The 15,700-nt window shown below is 45.6% G+C and overlaps 1 long non-coding RNA gene across 1 annotated transcript in view; it reads right to left on the bottom strand.

The window, feature by feature from the left end:
• Nucleotides 1-15,323, bottom strand: part of LOC124097023 (uncharacterized) — a 44,201-nt gene extending 28,878 nt beyond the window's left edge. Inside the window, exons 1-3 of the long non-coding RNA XR_006853079.2 lie at nucleotides 15,212-15,323; nucleotides 14,297-14,842; nucleotides 14,012-14,190 (exon numbers count right to left, since the gene is read on the bottom strand). This is a non-coding gene — a long non-coding RNA (uncharacterized LOC124097023). The remainder of the gene's footprint in view (nucleotides 1-14,011; nucleotides 14,191-14,296; nucleotides 14,843-15,211) is intronic.
• Between the last annotated feature and the right edge of the window lie 377 nt (nucleotides 15,324-15,700).

The raw sequence follows: 15,700 nt of genomic DNA, 5'->3' as shown, positions 1-15,700 counted from the left end.
ATGAGATCAGTGTCCACTAGTGTGCTGGGGAGGGCTTCTTGGCACTGTGGTTGTCAAGGATGGGCAGGACGTGGAAGGTGAAAGGAAGGAGGGAGAGCTGTGGGTGAAGGGGAATCTGGTGTGGGGGCGCACAGCAGCACTGAGCAAGCAGCATCCTGGGGGCCAGGGGCCATCCGTCCTCACTGGGCAGCCAGAATCACCCTCCCCAGACCCCTCTTCCAGGCCCTGCAAGCCCACACACCCAGACCTGACCCCACAGCCTTGGCAAGCCAGGGACCACATTCCCATTTTCCAAGGGAGGAAACCAGTACAAGCAGTCAGGGGAATTACAAGAGGGAGGTCACAGGGCCAGGAGGCACGATGGTTTGTTCTTTCGGGAGGGTGACCTTTCCCCTGCTTTAAAAGCTTTCTGCCAGCTACTTTTGCAGGGGCGAACAATGCAGTCTACTCCTTGGCAGGCACTGTGGCTTCTCTCTCACCTGATTTTTTTCCAGTTAGTACTTGAAAACACCATCAACACAGGAACCCACTCCTGCCCTCCTTAAGCCACTTGCCCAAGCCATCTCCTGGAAGCCAAGGGTTGTGGGGGGAGCGGAAGCTCCTGGGGGGATCACACCACCTAAGCATGTTTATGCATGATATCTCGCTTGGTTGGTCCTTGCCACCAGGAAGGCATTGCTAAATAAGGACACTGAAGCTCAGGGAGATGAAGCTTGAGTTCACATTTCTATGTTAGGTGGAGGAGCTGAAATCTGATTCCAAATCTGTTTGCAAATGAGCAGAATAAACAATCTCAGTTGGCAGAAAAAGGCTTAGAAACCTCTACCTGAGGGCCCAGTATTCTCTGGGAAAATATTTCCGGAACCCAATATTCTCTTTTGTGGGTTTGTACCTATTCACATGGTGAATCCCTTCCTGCGGCTTCCCAACCTTTTCTACCCATTAACTCCTGCTCATCTTTTTGACATCCTGATGATGTCACTGAGGATCTTGCTGGGGACAGACCCTTCCTATTTCAACCTCCCATTGAGTTATACTTAAGAGAGATTTGGGCACATTCTCTCATAGCCTATGTTTTCCTGGGCATTTTGCAAGCTTCCAGAGGCAGGGTTCTTATGCATCTCTGAGTTCTCAGTGCCTAGCGCAGCTTGGCCGACAGAGGTGCCTTGGTAGGGTCTTGTTGAATAAATGAACAAAGGAGAGAATGATTCTTGTCTTTTGATTTATTCCACCCCAGTGGGCCTGGCTGTCCCACCCTCCACCTCAGCCCAGAGTCTCGAGATTGAGAGAGGGACTTGCCGTGGCCAAAGTCACAGGGGTGCCAAATGAAAGCCAGCCAAAACAACAGAACAAGCAACAACCAACCAGCGTCCTCTGTCCCCCACTGCGGTTGTCAACTGCGCACATCTCTTGTCCAGTGTGTGTCAGTCTCTAAAGATCAACCCTGGAGCAGTAGTAGAGTTCCAGCTGCCTACTAAGCCCAATCCTTCTTACTTACTAATTTAATTAAGTTGGGGGTTGCAGTATGCTGCTTCCTTAGCAGCAAAGTGTGGCATGGTAATGAAGTTCTGACCAAGGACATAGAAAAATTTGGGGGGAAAGCTCCTTTAGGGGAGGGGCCAGGAAGAAGATGGCACTACAAGTTTTGCTTTGTTCTTTTGTTCTGATTTCTTTCTTCTATACATAATGTGGAATATGACACAATGATACAGTTGCAAAAGTAAACTTGGGTCATGAGGTAACTTTGAGGGTGGATGTCTATTGAGGATAGAGAATCAGAAAGATAAAAAGATCTTGGATACCTAAAGACCCTGGAGACTTCTGGACTTACATGAGGGGGAGAAAGAAGAGAGAGAGAGAGAGAGAGAGAGAGAGAGAGAGAGAGAGAGAAAGAGAAATGAAAAGAAATGTCTGTGAATGTGTGTGATGTGTGTGTGTGTGTGTGTGTGTGTGTGTAGTGCTGGGATCAAACCCAGGGCCTCATGCATCCTAGGCAAGTGCTTCACCCCCGAGCTACATTCTCAGCCTAAGACATCTATCTTGTTTAAATCACCCTTATTGATTGCATTTTATCAGAATTATAGAAAAGTAAAGTAAGGGGTCATGAACTCTGGACCTGGTGGGCTAGGCTATTTTTAGAAAAATAGGATTCAAAAAGCAGCCCGAGAGGCTAGCTGAGCCGTATCCTGCAGCTCAGGACTCCCAGTGATGGGGTTCCTGGTTCATTCATTAGTCTACCTATCGCCCAATTCATCCCACAGGAACAGGGCAGCCAGGGAAACAGAGACAGGGATGGATGGGGGTGGAGCAGTTGGTGTCTTGGTTGCTCACATGAAGGTCTAGAACCTTGGGCTCACCTCAGCTTGTTGCATTTTGAGGCTTGAAAGGAACTTTGAGAACCCAAAGTCCGTGTTAACACACTGGGCTTGTCCACCTGAAAGCCGTTTCTACGTTCTTTCTTATCAGAATGCTGCTTTTGTTGCTCCTGGTGGAAATCCCCTCTCTCTTTCCCTGACTTGTTTGGGGACAAGGTGTGTTGCTGGTCTCCTGTCTCTGTGCCCTCACCATGACAGGAGGGGCATATCTGGACAAGTTTTCCTTATTGTTTTCTTGAGAGAGGCCCAACACAAACACTCTCCTCCTCTTGCCCTCGGACATAACTGAGCCACAGTGTGAAGTGTAGAACTGTGGGAGTCATCTTCTCACCATCAAAATTACGGAGAATCTGGCCTGTAGCCATGACATCTTTGAGATGTTGTAATACCCGACCTGACCCCCCTATGTCAGAACTATTTGCCATGTGACATAATAGATATTGTTATAGGTTGCCTTTTACTTTTCTTGCAGCCTTAAGTGTCCTAACTTAAGTAGAATCTAACTTCCTACTAGGTTGGGAAAGCACCTTGCTCCAGGTAAACACTGGCAACCCAAGCTCCTTCTCTCCTATCTCATTCTCTGATAATGAAAATAAATCTTTTTTTTTTTCCCTGAATAATACATGGTGTCACCTCAAGCATAAAGTGAGGTTGCACAGGTATTTGGGCTAACTGGAGATCATCTGAATTGTTCTTTCCATTGTCTCGGTCTGTTTGGGCTACTGTTACAAAATACCTAAGACTGCCTACTTTATAAGCAACAGAAATATACGGGTCACAGTTCTGAGCCCAGGAAGTCTAAGACAAAGGTGCTGGAAGATTTGGTGTCAGATGAAAGCCTGATCCTCATAAATGGTGTCCTCTTGCTGAGAACTCATTTGACAGAAGGAACAAACAAACTCTCTTCGGCCTCTTTTATCAGGGCTCTCGTCCATTCATGAGATTGTGCTCTTAAGATCTAAGCAGCTCCCAGATGCCTCACCTGACAACACCAGGAATAAGTTTAAAGTGTAATTTTTTGGGGAAACAGATGATTCAGACCATAGCACCTGTCTTTCTTGGGTTCAAGTCCAATTCTATTATTATGTGCATGATCTCTCAGAATGACAAAAATAATCATTCCTTACATTTACAGCATATTTTATAGTCTACAATTTTTTTTAACCCAAAGATGTTTCCATCATTTCATTTGATCCTCACAGCACTGTAGACTAGGTGGGGATTATTTTCTCCATTTTCAGATGAGGACACTGGGGATCAGAGGGGTCTTGAACCATCTGAGGAAGAGCTAGACCTTGAAATTGAAGGGCGAGTAGATTAACCATAGACCTACAGCAGAGAGTGACAAAGTCAGTGCTCTTTATTGTTTACATAACCCTTCCTTCCTTCCCTGGTCTAAGTTAAGCCCCCAATGCCTCTGAGAGGTATGCCAGATGAGTATTTTTGTCCCCATTTTACAGATGAAGAAATAGAGGCGTGGAGAGGTGGCTGATGTGCTTACATTTGCAAAGCCAATGAGTCATCTTCCCATAGTTCTGTGTCATTTTCTATAATTATTTTCAATATGAATTAACTGACCTCACGCTGGCTAGGGCAGTTAGGGCCATCCCTGCAAAAGCAATGTGTTCCATGGGCAAAGAGAAGCTGAGTGACCTTTGAGAAGACTGCTGGCTCCAAAATAAGGCCGCAGGCTCCCCAATTCCACGTCCCCTGCTTTTTTCTCTTTCCCATTCCTATTTCCACTGCCATAGGTAACACTGGCTTACCCCACCTCTCATCACATGACCCAACAAGGAATCATATTTCTTTCTGTTTCTCCTGGAAATAGATGGGTCTTATCTACTGCTGTATCCCATTGCCTGGAACGGTGTCTGGTTCAAGAAGTATTAGTAGGATAGATGAATGAATCTATGAATTTCAACCAAATACTTACTGGTTTTGGTAGTGGGTGAGAGAGGCAAGCTCAGCAGTAATAAAAATCCACTTTTTAGTTTCACTGTCCCCACTGCTCTACGTCCTCATGAGCCCAGGGTGACATCCTAGGCGTGGTTCAGACCTGAGTTATGCTGGGAAGTCCCACCTCCAGCCCTACAGAGTAAAGCTTAGACTAAGCAGTGCCATCAAAATAGCCTAATCATAGCCGATTCAGCCACTGTCTCTGTGCGTTCCCTGGTTTCACTAATCCATCTGCTCATGCAACAAACAGGCCCAGTAACTGGTCATGGGGATACCGAGAGAGCGCCGGCCATCAAGTTGCCCACGGTCTAGTCAGGCCACAAGTGATGGGCAGATAGTACAGCAGTGAGATAAATGGCAGCTATACGAGTAAGGACAAGGTGCCAGAGGCATAGAGAAGAGGGACGTCTGATCCATCTGGAGGCCCAGTAATAGTGAGTGAACAAGGACAACTGTCATTCATTTGCAGCTTCCCATATGTCAAGTGCTATGCCAAAGCTACTTACATCTGTTCACCAATTGGTTAATTGATTCTCCTACAACCCCATGAGAAAGGTGTTTTCATTCCTATTTTACAGATGAGCAAACTGAAGTGAAAAGACAGGGGTGTGAGTTTCCCAAGGGCACAGAGCTTATGTGATGCTGGAGTTAGGATCAAAGTTCAATCCTAACGCCTATTGCTCCTCCTGCTTCCACGGCTATTGAGTTCACACTCGAGTTGCACTTGGAAAAATGAGGCAACCAAACAACATGCTGCCAGCCTGGAGGTGGTGGAGTCTCAGAGTGTGAGGGTGTGGTGAGGAGATGGCTGAAGGCATTCCAGACAGAAAGGGACAGCATAGGCAAGGACACAGTGGCTGAAAATAGCAGGTAGTGTCTAGGGACAAAGGAGTGGAAAGTGGGTCTTCTTTAGCCACCTCAGTGGAGAGATCATGGGCTCTTTCTCTTGTAACCTAGCCTTGACAACTCTGAGTGAAATGAACTTCTCTTATTTATAAATTACCCAGCCTGTGGTGGTCTGTTACAGCAGCAGAAAACAGGCTCAGACACTACTCTCAGAGACAGGGGTGGGATTTGAGTGGGGTCCGCCCAGTGGCTGAGCAGGTAGAACTGGCTATGGGAGCTGCTGCTGCTGGGAACATGTTCCTACTTTGGTTTCTCCCCTTCCCATCTTTCTTGTTGCTTTCCACGTGCATTCGCTGCTGAGCACCCATATGTGTCTATATGGGGCCATGGTGATGCATGCATGAAGACCCTGGTCCCCATCTTCAAATTATCTACAGTCCTGGAGTTGGGACGTATTGATAGAGACCCTAGTTGATGATCACAGAAGGTGGGTCAGTTACAGAGTGCTTTCAGTTTGATATTCATTTCGATGAACCCATGGATGCCCCACTGTGGAAAGCAAAGATAAATCCTATAGAACCCCTGTTTCTGAGGTGCCACAGTTGAGTTAGAGAAGAAGTCACATGAGACAGTGTGGGGCACCATGAAGGGGAAGGAGAGGTGGGGGTGCCCAGACTTGACATTTGAGCCCAGCCTTTATCCCAGCCAGGGACAGTCACATGCATGTTTTGTGCAAAAGCTCCTTGTGAAAACACATTTTTGATGTATTATCTCAGAGTCCTCCATGAGGACCTCTGTATAATTTATACAATAAGCTCCATTTTTTTCTACTGAAGGAACGAGAGGCCCAGAAAAGAGAAGTGACTTACCCAAGGTCACCCAGCTGGCAGAGCTTGGGACACACTCAAAAATTTTTGAACTGTGTTCTTTTCAAAAGAGCCTGCTGCCTCTACAAATAGTAGGATGGAAAGAGTGACAAGTGCCATGTGCTTGTGCGTCTACTTTTAGCTCCTTCATTGGACCAAGGCCCGGAAAGTGTCCCATCGTGTCACATCTGTTCAAGGCTGCGGGTGATCTGTGGGCTAGGGCTTAATCCAGTAGGAGGATCTGGTGGCATGGGATGCCTGGCCTCTCAGTGGGAGAGCTGGTTAATCCCCCCACTCCTGTTGTCCCAGCTCCGTCCCTTTGTCACACTGATCAGAGTGGGGCTTTGAGCCCCGTTTGGGGCCTTTGAAACATGAATGGCTGCATTACTCTGGAGCTTGCATTGGGTTCAGGGTTTCAGTGGAGACTGGGCAAAGCTGCCCTGTCCTAGGCAGCGAGGCATACAAAAGCAGGTGGGGACTCTTTGAAACAGATGCAAAAAAAGGGAAGGAAAGGATGTGGGCATTGACTGAGTCGGTGCATGTGCTAAATGTTTTACATACACGTACCACCCAGAGGACCTAATGGCCTTGCAGCAAGCTGTGAAGGTCCGTCTTGACAACATAGTCACCTCCTTTTCGTTTTTCCTGCTAGAATAATTATCTCTTTCAAAGGTGACAGCAACCTGCCCAACCCCCTAGAATCTTATGACTCCTATTTTACATATGGAAAGAAAGTGGCCCAGAGAGGTCAAGCAAGGTCACAGAGTTGTCACTGGTGCACCAGAGACTTAAAGTTAGCTCTTGGACTCAGGATGGTTCATGGGGAGACAGGGACACTTCTCAGGCCACTGAACTCTGAGGAGGAGGCTGGAGTTGGGGGGACCCAGACTAACATTTGTTGAACACAGAGTCCAGGTGGGAGGGACCAAAAGCAGCTCCTTCACCCAGCACTGGGCTCTGATAGTGGCTCACAGATATGCCTGCGGCTCCCACTTTCTCCAGTCAGGTCAGTCAGCTCCCAGCTCTGGAGAGCCAAGGCCACTCTTCTGGGAATGACTTCTCTCTCTCAAGAAGCTACTTCTTTCTGAACTGTGGCTCCCATGGGTCAGGACTGCACCAAGAAATAAGTGTTTCTCACAGCCAGGGAGACGCTTCTACACAGTTTAATTTGGTCTAATTACAAGCTCCATTGATATATTTTACTGTGTACATTGTTGCTTCAGCAAAAGTTACTTGGGTATAGAAAGTTTTCTATCATTTAAAAGATGGTAATTTTTTTTTTCCCAGATTCTTTGTCCTCTCCCTAGGGCTGGTTCCTGCCCACATTCACACGCTTCAGTGACGAGGCACATCCCAGGGTTGCTTCCTCTTTTCCTAGATTATGCTTTGCTGGGAGAGGGAAGCCTAAATTATATGGTAGGACTCTAAAGGCTGTGAAGCCAGCGGCAGGCCAGGTCAGCAGGGGAGGAGGAGGAGCCTCCCTGGAGGGGATGACATCAGCCTTCCTGGCCAGGCTGTGTCTCTGGCTGAGGGCCCTGGCATGACCAATGCCTCCAGGGCTCTCTGCGAGCACTGGCTTGGGAGTCTTCCACTCAGGACTCAGGCCCTGGGTCTACCATTTACCCACTGTGGGACATTGAAGGATGTAACCTTGCCCTTCCCTCAAGTCTAGGAAGATGCTAGGGAGAAACAGGTCACTGTGCTGGGGGACGTAACTCACCCAGTCAGTATACATGGTGATTGCTATTAAAGCACCAATTCTATCAAGAGTGTTGGTTTTGTGTGTGTGTGTGGTGGTGGGGTGGGGAGAGGCACTCCAGCAGCAATAACAATATTCATGTTAAAGCGATATGGTTGCATAGTGAGATAGTCAATGTTCATGAACATTAAGGCTGAACAGGGAAACACCAGCACACTTAATGTTTGTCTTAGCTGCTTCTTCTTCTTCTAATATTTATTTTTTGGTTGTAGTTGGACACAATACCTTTATTTTATTTATTTTTACGTGGTGCTAAGGATCGAACCCAGGGCCTTGCGTATGCTAGGCAAGTGCTCTACCGCTGAGCCATACATAACACTAGCCCTCTTCTTCTACTTCTTCTTTTTTAATACACTTTCTTTTGATGCTTTTTGTCTGTTTAAATATACTGCAGGGGAAAAATGTGACCAACAACAGTTACTCCTATAAAATGCAGATAATATCCCTGCCTGACCTGCAGTGAGATAATTACATAAGAGAACATATTTAAAATCTCCTGAGATTTGGTGATATGTTAGTAGGTGCAATGCCAAAGGCATGAGCCATGAAAGAAAAAGCTGGCAATTTAGACTTTATTAAGATGAAAAACTTGTGCTCTGTGGAAACTACTATCAAGATGGATAAGCTAAGCTCGGTGGCACATGCCTGTATCCCATGTGCCTGTATCCCCAGCAGCTCAGGAGGTTGAGGCAGGAGGATTGAGAGTTCAAAGCTAGCCTCAGCAACTTAGCAAGGCCCTGAGCAACTCAGAGATCTGTCTCCAAATAAAATATAAAAAGGGGTTGGGAATGTGGCTCAATGATTAGGCACCCCTGGGTTCAATCCCCAGTTTAAAAAAAGATAAAAGACAAACCATGAAGTTGGAGAAGATGTTTGCAAAACCCATATCTGATAAAGAATGTATATATAAAACATACAAATATTATATAAAAACAACAATAAGAGAAACCATCTAATTTAAAAGGAAGCAAAAAGTTCTAAATGGACACCTCCCCAAATTAATTTTACAAAAAGTAAAAAATTATATTAAAAAATGGTCAGCATAATTTGTTATTAGGAAGTTGCAAATTAAAATAACAATTAAATATCATTACCTATTAGAATGGCCCAAATCTAAAAACCCTGACCATGTCAAATGATGACAAGAACATGGAGGAGCAGAGACTTTCATTCCAAGCTTGTGGGATGCAGAAGAGTAGAGCCATGTTAGGAGACAGTGTGGCAGCTTTTTACATAACTAAATATATGCTTACCGTAAGATCTAGCAGTCATGGTCCTAGGTATTACAACAATGGAACTGAACACCAATGTCCAAACAGAAACCTGCACATCAACATCTACAGCAGCTTTATTTTTATCATGGCCATAAACAGAGGGGGGAAAAATCTCACAAGGTGTCTTTCAACAAGTGAATGCATAGACAGATTGTCATATGTAAGCTCAGTGGAATACAGTTTTATGGTTTTATAAAAAAGGAGCTTTCAAGTCATGAAGAGGTGTGGATGAATCTGCAATGCATATTGCGAAGTACCAGCAGGCAGCATGAATGCACCATGTGGTAGGATTCCAGCTCTCTGCCATTTTAGAAAAAGGGGAAACTACAGAGATAGCAAACAGATTAGTAATTGCTGGGGATCTGGGCGGAATTGAATAGGTGAAACACAGGGGATTTTTAGAATACTGAATCTATGTTGTATTAAACTGTCTCCACAGATACTTGATAGATATATGTGGAACTTGGCGGCACAAAATGAACTTAAGGGTATTCAAACTTAAAACAATTCATTCAGAAGGTCAAGGGATTCCAGGATGGGATGCATAATGTGACAAGACAACCTAGAGATATTAGAAAGGAAGTGTGTGGAGGACTGACTAAGTAACTTTGGAAATGAATGGAGTCTATAAAATTAAGGGCCAAAGACACTCTGTATAAGTACTATACTGTCAGGGAGACTGCTTCTTGTGGGAATATGGGTTAATATATAGTAATATATAGTATTTAGTACAATATTTAGCATTGTACTAAAATTGAACAATTAAATAAATGTCTGGCAAGAGGTAGAAGAAGACTTCTTACTATTAGAAGAAGACTGAAAGCTGGGTGCAGGGGTACACACCTGTAATCTCAACAGCTCAAAAGGCTGAGATTTCAAGTTCAAAGCCAGCCTCACCAACAGCGAGGTGCTAAGCAACTCAGTGAGACTCTGTCTCTAAATAAAGTACAAAATAGGGCTGGGGATGTGGCTTAGTGGTCTAGTGCCCCTGAGTTCAATCCCCAGTACCTTGGGGGGGGGGGGAAGAATAGGACTGAATAGGTAAGCAAGAGGGGAAAGTTCGAATGAGCCACGTGATAAAGTATTAGCATTGTATGTATCAGTATGAACCATATTTTAGCTTAATGTAGATGCAGGTGAGATTCGGTGATATGTTAGTATTATAGATACATGGGTATACACATGTTAGTACACACACATGTATTTTCTTGCTCTGTCAGCTGAGAATGACATGCCTATCAGCAGCAAGCATACCCCATGATCAGAACTTGGTTTCTAATACCATTTCGCAAGAAAGGAACCAATAATCATTGGAGAAATGGCTGAACCTATGACAGGATTAGGAAATTTAAAGATTCAGCTTTGTACCAGATTCTCATTGTACCAGAAAGTAAGGAATTGTTCAAAAAGAGAACAAAAGAAAAACCATGATGGAATGATGTCAGAAGGATGCAGAAAGAGTCCCCAATGGCCAAAGCTGGGACAATCTAAACAGCAAAACAACTAAGGTCGTATTAGATTATAACACAACACATGAAACACATAGCTGTGAGTTCAAACTGATACAAGTAAATAATTGGAGAAATAAACCCACTGGGAAGAATAGACAAATTTCCATACTACAGGATTCCAAATAACTTCTTCAGCTATTCTGCCCTCCAGGGCATGGAGCCCATCTCCCTGCTCCTGAAGTGTGGGCAGTGCTCGGTAACCTCCTTCCAAAGGATACAGTGTGAAGGCAGAGAAAGAGACTAACCTTACAGTGGAGAAATTGGACACCCACTTCCTCAGCCAGACGATCAAGGTCAACGTGAACACTAGAAAGTCACACTGATGGAATGACTCTTGATAAAATGTGACCCAGTGGTACTTCTCTGGTATTCGTCCCCCAATCCCTAAGCCCTAAACCCCATCCACCTAATTAAGTGACAAATATCTGACCATGCCTGATTTAGACACATCCTTCAAAATACCCAACCAGTACTCTGTAAGACTGCCAAGGTCATCAAAAAACAAGGACACTTTGAGAAACAGTCACAGGCTAGAAAGAGCCTGAATGTGGTATCCTGGATGGGATCATGGAACAGAAGGAGAACATGAAGAGAGAATTAAGGACGTCTGGAGAAAGCATGGAACTTCCGCTCTTAACAGCAGATCAGTATTGGTCCTTAATGGTCACACATGCACAGTGTTCTTATGTGCTGTTGGCACTGGGGAACACTGGTGTGCAGTGTCAGGGAATTGTACTACCTGCTGTGAGTCTAAAAATATTTTAAAATGTAGAGTTTATTTTAAAAAATAAGGTATCCTAAAAATCATTTGGCAAGTAGTTGATATTAGATGTTAATAAGTGAAAACAAGATTGAGAGGTTTTTATTCAAGCCAATACCAGGAGAGCACTGGACAAACACCCTCAGAAACTGAAGCCAGGGTGGGGATGCCCACTGATGCAGCCTCAGGTGCCATTATTTGTTTAGAGACAGGGAAAGGTTATGTTTTTTTTTTTTTTTTTTTTTTTAAAGAGAGAGAGAGAGAGAGAGAATTTTTTTTTAATATTTATTTTTTAGTTCTTGGCGGACACAACATCTTTGTTTGTATGTGGTGCTGAGGATCGAACCCGGGCCGCACGCATGCCAGGCGAGCGTGCTACCGCTTGAGCCACATCCCCAGCCCAAGGTTATGTTTTTTGTTTCCATTTCTCTCCCCTGTTAAAAGGGAAGAGAAAACAGCAAAAGAACAATGAGTGTTTATTGAGTCCTGAACAGATAAAGAGAACTTGATCTGTTCTAAGTGCTTCATCTCATTAAATCTATCAGTGTGCTGAAGGGGTAGTCAGCACTCTTCTTACAGAGAGAAAACTGCGGCCCAGAGAACTTACAGGACCCACCCAGCGAGCTCCACCTAACAGGGAGAGAGAGGTAGGGAGCAGGATTTGAACTCAGGATGCCTGGTTCCAGAGCTTTCTCTGGGAGGTTACTTGCCAGGCAACATGATGGCACCCTGGAACCACTCAATGCCCAGAAAGTTTTCTAACTTCTGGAATGTGTGTGTGAACATTTAAAATATTTAATAAATATTTCTGTAGAAACAAAGGAACAGAGTTTTTTGTTGTTGTTGTTGTTCTGGAATGATGTGGTACAAAAGAAAGATAGTGGATGGAGGAGACAGAGAAAGCTTCAGAGACTCAGAAGCGATCACGGGGCACCCAAATGCAGTTAGAGCAGAGGAATAAGCCCTGGCATTCTGCAGTACAGTGCCACGACCTAATTCGTTCATTACACATTGTACACAGCTATCAAAATATCCCACTGTTCCCCATAAATATGTATAATGAGTATGTGTCAATTAAGAAAAAAAGGGAGAGATCTCGGGAGGACTTTGAACAGCAAAGTTGGGTGGGCGTGGGTCAAGTTCACTTGGATGGCTAAGGATCAGGACAGGGTGGAGGGTGGGGTGCAATCCTGGTGGATGCTGGATGTCTATCTATTAGTGTGAGTCCTCGGCTGCTCCTTCCTGCTCCTCTGATCACTCACGCCCCAACTCATACCCGGGAGACTCTCCAATCTGGCCCATTTCCTCAGGGGAAACAGGATGTCTTCCACACACTGGAGCTGGTCTCTGGGGCTTTGGGGTGGGGAGAGGCTGTCTAATGGGTGAACACGGATCTAGGCACCAGAGAGGAAGCAATGTTTCCGGGAGGGAGTGGAGGAAACTGCCATTTCCTCCTCCAGCAGGAAGTGGCCTTGGCTATTCTCAGCACCTCTGGCTGAGGCCTGTGTGAGCAATGGAAATCACAGCCTGGCTGTGTCTCTGGCTTGCCTCCTGCAGTTTAACAATCTCCCAGTCAAAATAAACTGGCTCCTTAGGTCTCCGGGGCATGGTTAAGGTAATAATTGAGAGAAAGAGAAGCCAGAGGCCTTACTGTAGCACAAAGGCTCCATGAAACTTTTAAAATGTCAGCCTGGCATTGGCCGCTGTGGCCTCGTAGAAGCAGCATGGATGGATCACAGTGGAGACCAGCGAAATTGGAGACACAGTGACTGTTTCTCAAGTAGCCAGTCATTACCCTGCAGGAATTTGGATGGTTTGGATATGGGGAGATGGTCAATACTTGAAGAAAATGTAGATGAGTATTCAGCAGGATCAATAGAAAAGGAACTGCAAAGGAATCAGAGAGATCCGGTGTCCACCATGGACTTCAGCAGGGAGCTTATTTGGAAGAGGTTACAACATTGTCAACTTTGCTTTCTCGGTCTCTCAGCGGCCCTGTTTACCTCGCAGAGATACTCTAAGTCAACTTTGGTCCGCTTTTCCCTTTTATCTTCTCACACCCACTGGTTGCGGAGCCTCAGAGCCTCTTCCCTCCCCTCCCTGTTCCTTTATTCCATCCACAAAAGTTTATTGAGCATCTACTTGAAGTCAGGAAGCCGTCTCCCTGGGGATTCAGCAAAGAATGCCACAGTTTACATTCAGATATCAAACAGGTAAACACAAATCCACGAGGTCATTTTGTATTAGGGTAAAGACAGTGAAGGAAATAACCATATGCTGAGCAGAACGTTGTTGTCAGGGGAGGATTACTCTAGATGGGAGTGGGAGCACTGCCCAGGAGGTCACAGGCAGGGGTCTCTACCTGAGGACGCTGCCTCAGCTGCTTATGGAGCGTGAGGGGGAACTGTTCACTTGTTTAAGGTTTTTCAGGGGATTCTTGATATGATAAAGGAGACAGCTTTGTCCCTACTGTCATGGAGTTTATGTTTTAAGGGGGGAACAGAGAAAAGCAAACAAAATCCTTAATAAGCACCGCAGAGAATTAAGGCAAAGTTTGGACACAGGGTAGAGTCACTGGGTGAGCAGTTGAGGAAAGGGCAGCGCCAAGGGCCTAAGGCAGGAAAGGGAATATGGGTTAATGAGCAAGGAATGGAATGTCCTGACCTGAAGCTGGATCTTCCTCCCGCACAGAGAGAGCACCCACGGTCACATGCATCTTGGCCCAAACCATGATGGCTCAGAGGCCCTGCTGATCTACTTGTGAGACTTCCAGACCATTCCAGCTCCACTTCCTGGGCATGTTTGCACAGTCCTGCACCTTGGTCCTCACTGACCCCTGCTGCCTGTTGGAAAACTGGAGTCAGACACACTGCTGGGCATGGTTGGGTGACCTGCTCAGGACACACAGGAGGAGCTGCACAAGAAAACTGATAGTTTGAAAAATACAACCTGTGTGCAGAGGTGGCTCCAGCAGAAGATGCAGCAGGACTGGGGGGTCAGGGGAGTCTTCTGTTTCCAGATAATGTACTGGAGAGAGACCTGGGTTCACTCATTCAAAAAAAAAAAAAAAGAAAAAAGAAAAGAAAAAAATTAACAGAGTGCCTGCTTCATGCTAGCAAGGGCTGGTAATACCGGGGCCAATGAAAATCTAGCTCTTGGCCCACCACTCACTGATCTTAGAATTTAGTGGGCCTTTAATGCCAAGGTAGGGCATCTGGATGCAATTCCAAGTGCACCAGGAGGCTTTTGAATCACCCAGGAGACCTTCTGTAGCAAGTTATAGCAAACCTAACCCACGCTGGCTTCAGCAGTAAAGAGGGTTTATTGGTTGCTTAAAACTGAGAGCTTGAAAGGTGAGGAGGCTTCAGATGTGGTGCAGTCAGGGTTCCCGCCAGAGCCTGGTGATTCCCTGGGCATCATCTTCCTTGCAGTGGTTTGCCTCAAGGTCAAGAATGGCTTTAGGCAGAACTGAGGCTGTGCTTCCTCATTCATGCTCTGGGGATGAGACAGAACCACAACATTACCCCCACAACCTCAAAATTCAAGCCTGAGCACCCAGTCGATGGTCTCCCCTCATGCCCACCCAACCTCTGTGACCAAGGGTATGCAAAACCCTATACTGAGTTCTGCGGGAGGGCCACTGCATTATGGGATTGGCTGATTTGGCTCATCTCAGGGTTCCTACCCAAACCTTCAGATCCTGGGTGGGAGGACTGGTGTGGACAAGTAGCCATAATGCCCACTACACATGAAAGATTGCTTCACCATATTTCAAGAGCACTTTGCTGGAGAATAGATTGGAGGAGAGTGCAATAGGAAGAGAGGAGAACCTTCAGGAGCCACCCCAGGGAAGGACATGAGTACCCGGCAAAGGGCAGGTAGATGCAAGAGAACGTTATGACGTTAAAGCCTCTTCATGTTCTGGATCCACATGGCTCTAGGGTGGCAGACCTGTGACCGGCTGATGGAGTGTACTTCATTTGGAAGCAGAAGCTTCCAAAATGGAAAACAAACACTGCTTAGGCAGTCATGCCAGTTCTTTTTTTTTTTTTTTTTTTTTTTTGTTCCCAGGGAATTTTGTTCCTGGTCCCATCAATCAATGTTCACATGTAGAGCAGCACAGGGGACAGTTTGTCATGTTTTCAGTCCACAAATATTGATGAAAGCACAAAGGTTGACTCAACGCAGTTTAATGAGTAAGAAACAAACTCACTTGCTCAAGTTTCCAAGAATTTTCTCCTAAACTGAGTTGCAGTATGATTCTTGCCCCTCCTCCCTGTCAGAGGACTGAGCTCACGGAAGTCCCCTGCTTATTACCCACTCCAAAATGATTTCACCCAAATCAGTGACTTC

Source organism: Marmota monax, unplaced genomic scaffold (assembly GCF_021218885.2).
Source record: "Marmota monax isolate L192 unplaced genomic scaffold, Marmota_monax_Labrador192_F-V1.1 WCK01_AAM20220418_F8-fsc00023, whole genome shotgun sequence".
Taxonomy (NCBI): Eukaryota; Metazoa; Chordata; class Mammalia; order Rodentia; family Sciuridae; genus Marmota; species Marmota monax.
This window is presented reverse-complemented; position numbering and strand designations above follow the sequence as displayed.